Here is a 4031-nt window from a genome sequence, read left to right as displayed (position 1 = left end):
TCCGGTACAGGCGCCACACTGAGGGTTGCGATCCGTTGCCGGTCACGAAAAAAGACAAAAAGACAAAAAAAAAAAATTTGAGAGTAGGCATGGTTTAAGGAGATGGGTATGGGTGCCAGGTTGACAAGAGGCAGACTTTGGTGTGTTTATAAGGTGTCAACTTGGCTAGGCTGAACTACGTTTCCCAGAATTTCCTTTCCTGTATACTTGTGGCTGGAGTGGGCCATGATGTAGGTTCTGGGGAGATGTGGAGAGGAGCAGCCGTGTGGGAGGTCGCGTGTGTGGTCGCCAACCTGCCAGCACGCTCATTGACGTGAGGCTGTGGCCGGGCCCGCAACGGCTGCTTGTCCCCAGATCCTCCATCTGCTTCTCTGGCTCCTGGGCCAGGTGTGTGTGTGTTTAGCTCTGTGAAGAAAGATCTGGGATTCTGCAGGATACTCACAGCACCGACTTGAGAAGCAAAAAGAGCCAACTTAGGTGTGCTTGTCCTTGTGGGGTTCTGGCTGCCCCCCACTTTACATTTGCCTTCCCTTCCCAACCGCCTGCCCTGTGTTCTTCAAGCCCCAGCGTCAGACGAAGACCACAGCCTTGTGGAGATGCTTCGCCAGCCCCCACAGCTGCGTAAGGTCACATGCCTGCGATCAGTGAGAGAGAAAGATCTCTCTCCCCCTCTGTCAGTGGCTCAGCTCCTCCCAAGCCACAGCTCTCAACCACTATGTGCCTCGAGCCCACTGTCGCAGTGGGCATCCGAGGAGAGACCAGTGCAGCAAAACACCTGTGAAAGGGTCCTGCCTTCGTTCAATGAGGAAACATGTCCCAGCCAATGCCAGAACTGGGATGTATCGGACTCAATCTGTGATCTGAAGTTGTTTCCAGCTTAACCCTTGTAAATGCTGTACAATTGTCAGAAGTTATTATCAAAGCCCGAGAGGTCACAATCTTGTGCAAGCAACATTTTCCATCATTTTAGACAATGGTATCCAAAAACCTTTAATTACCCATTCGTAAGACAGTTGCCCTCAATTTCAAGATCTATCATTTAGACTTTGGTGTGTGTGTGTCGCACCCTTCTCCCACTGCCACCTGCCAGAAGAGTGGAGTCAAGATTGATTCATTGTAATTGTTGGGCTTAATTATGTGTGATTGAACAAGAGAGTGAAATACCAATTGTCACGGGTTGGTTTCCCCTGGAAGTTTACTCTGAGAGCAGATTTAAGTACAAGACATTTGTTGAGAAATGCTCTTAAGATCAACACCTCTGTAAGGGATCAAGGAACCCGGAGGGGACAGTGGGATAAGCTGGATTGTTGTGGGGTTGTGACAAAGGCCTCAGACAATCCTACATGGAGCTGTGGAGCTATGGTGGACTTTACAGTTGTCCCACATTGGGGCAAGGGGCTAGGACTTTATACCCCATATTCAACAGTCTTTAGATATGGATCGCCCAAGGAAAGGGGCTTTGACCTTGGGCAAGGAGGCTCTCTTCAGCCAAAGGCACAGTACAAGGTGGGACTCAGCTGAGAGTTGTCAGCCACCAACGCTCCTAGCAGCTGGGGAAAGGAACATTCCAGTCCCAGATAGTATGGATTACAGTTCACCCTGTGCCACTTAACTCCATCTGCTTTATATAATAATTTCTGAGAGCAACTCCTCCATGATTCTCTGGGCCCCATCTTCTGAGGGAAACTCACAAGAGGAATATTAATGGTGTGAAATTACTGCCCTGATGACCACAGCTGACCTTGAGGCAACAGCTCACATTCATTGTCGGGATCCCACCTCTACTGCCCTTCTAGATTGTTCTTATGTAGTACCTATAATGGTCTAGGTGGCCCATAGGGTAGGGTGGTGGCCCAGACTGTCATCCCGGAGGGGCCTGAAATCTTGGTCACCAAGCTCTGCTCGGATCACGGTTGCACACTTGACCATTTACCATCAACTTGGGCAAAAGTGCGCTAAGAAGTGCCCAAAAAATAACCTGGTGCCAAATGTGTTCCTTCTTGTCTCCATGATTTAATAGAAACCCCATCTCTTCCTGGTGATCAGGGTCAATTTCTCCTGCCAGAATGTGACTCCTTTTCTTGTCTGCTGGTCTCTTGATATGATGAGCCTGAAATGATTGGGTGGCTATTGAGCTTAAGATTTAATGGGATGGGGATGGGGGGTGGGGGAGGAAGGTGGAAGGAGGACCTCAGCAAATCCTGTCTCTATAAAGGCCGTGATAAAATTGGACAAAATTGTCAAAAACACCCATTTCAGAACTCTTGAAATAAACCAAAGTCGTGTAACTAATTGAAAGAGAAATTGCAAGGTTTATTCAATAAAATAAAAAAGATTTATTCAACAAAAACTACCGAATCTCGGTTGCCAATGGTGAGGTCTGTCCATTTCAGCATGGGGCTGCTCGCATCCACCTCTCCTGAACTCTGTGGTGTGGTAGCCAGGAGACCCAGAAGTCTTGCTGCTGCTGGAAGGGGATGATCTAATTTGGAGCTCCACAGAAAAGCACCATGTCCGGGGACACTGTCAGAAGCAATTGCTGTCTCTGTAGCAAACAATCAAGGAAGGCTGATATCCCAGCTGCTTAAGTCTGTGATACTGATTTGAGAAAGCAGCAGCCAGCTAAAACTTTAAAAGAGATCTGGGAAATGAGATAGCCATGGGGTGGGAAGTGGGGAGAGGGGTTGATAAAGCCTCACATATTCCTGGTCATCTGGAAGGCTGTGCACACATGCAGGGATGTGTGCGTGTCCGGGAGAGATTGAAGAGGACAAGTTATCTGCTGGTTCCTGGCTGGCCAGGAGCCCTGCACAAGCAGAAAGTGAAACTAGGGACTGACATGTGAACTGCTTGAACTTTGGATGTGTGCCCCACCACACCAAAGAGTGGAAACCCTACTACCTCAAGGTGTTTAAACAAAACCTCTGACCCATCATTGACCAGCTACTGAGCTATGCTTACCCAAGGTCAACTTATAGAAAGCTAAGTTTAAGAATAAAAGGAAGGGCTGGCTAGTTAGCTCAGTTGGTTAGAGCAGGGGGCTGATAACACCAAGGTCGAGGGTTCAATCCCTGTATTGGCCAGCTGCCAAAATAAATAAAAAAATAAATAATGGGGAGATTAAAAAAAAAAGTATAGATTTCAGTGTTTTCACACTGGAAGGGGGAACAGACTCTAAATAATTTATCCAGGCAAGTCACTAAACAAATAAGTGCAGCAACAACCTGGCGGTGGGGGGAGGTGGGGGAGCGGTGGTAAATCAGAATCCAGATTTGTTATACTATTTACCCAAAATGTTTAGTTTCCTGGATGGCCGGTGAGCTCAGTTGGTTAGAGTGCAGCCTTCTAACACCAAGGTCACAGGTTCGGATTCCCACGCTGGCCAGCCATCAAAAAAAAAAAAGTTTAGTTTCCAAAAAAATTATGAAACACACAAAGAAACAGGAAAGTGTGGCCATACACGGGAAAAGAAAAAGTCAGTAAAAGCTATTTCTGAGGGATCCCAGATTTTGGACTTGGTAGACAATGACTTAAAATCATATATTATAAATATGTTCAAAGATCTAAAGGAAACCATGTTCAAAGAATTAAAGCAAAGTATGACAACAATGACTCACCAGAGAATGTCAACAAGAAGATAAAGTATAAAAAAGAACTATATAGAAATTGTGGAATTGAAAAGTATAATAACTGAAGTGAAAATTCACCAGAGGGGCTCAACAGGAGATTTGTGCTGAACAGAGAGAGACTCAGCAAAGTTGAAGATAAAGCAATAGAAACTATCTAGTCTAAAGAACAGAAAGAAAAAGAATGACATAAAATGAATAGAGCCTCTTGGAGTCCTGTGGAGCACCATCAAGTGAAAGAGGTAACAATATGTTGAAGAACTCATAGCTGGCCATTTGCCAGACTTGACTTAAAACAGCAATACACATACACAATAGCTCAAAAAACTCCAAGTGGAAAGTCTTAGTCTGTTTGGGCTGCTTTAACAAAATACCTTAAACTGGGTAGCTTATAAACAATAGAAA

The 4031-nt window shown here is 45.7% G+C and overlaps 1 non-coding gene across 1 annotated transcript; it reads left to right on the top strand.

The window, feature by feature from the left end:
- The first annotated feature begins 3009 nt into the window (after positions 1–3009).
- Positions 3010–3083, top strand: TRNAI-GAU. Its single transcript has one exon. It is a non-coding gene; the product is annotated as a tRNA-Ile (tRNA).
- The last annotated feature ends 948 nt before the right edge of the window (positions 3084–4031 follow it).

This window comes from Galeopterus variegatus, unplaced genomic scaffold, assembly GCF_000696425.1.
Source record: "Galeopterus variegatus unplaced genomic scaffold, G_variegatus-3.0.2 Scaffold3455, whole genome shotgun sequence".
NCBI lineage: Eukaryota > Metazoa > Chordata > Mammalia > Dermoptera > Cynocephalidae > Galeopterus > Galeopterus variegatus.
Note: the sequence above shows the minus strand (reverse complement) of the source record. Positions and strands in the feature narration are given on the sequence as shown.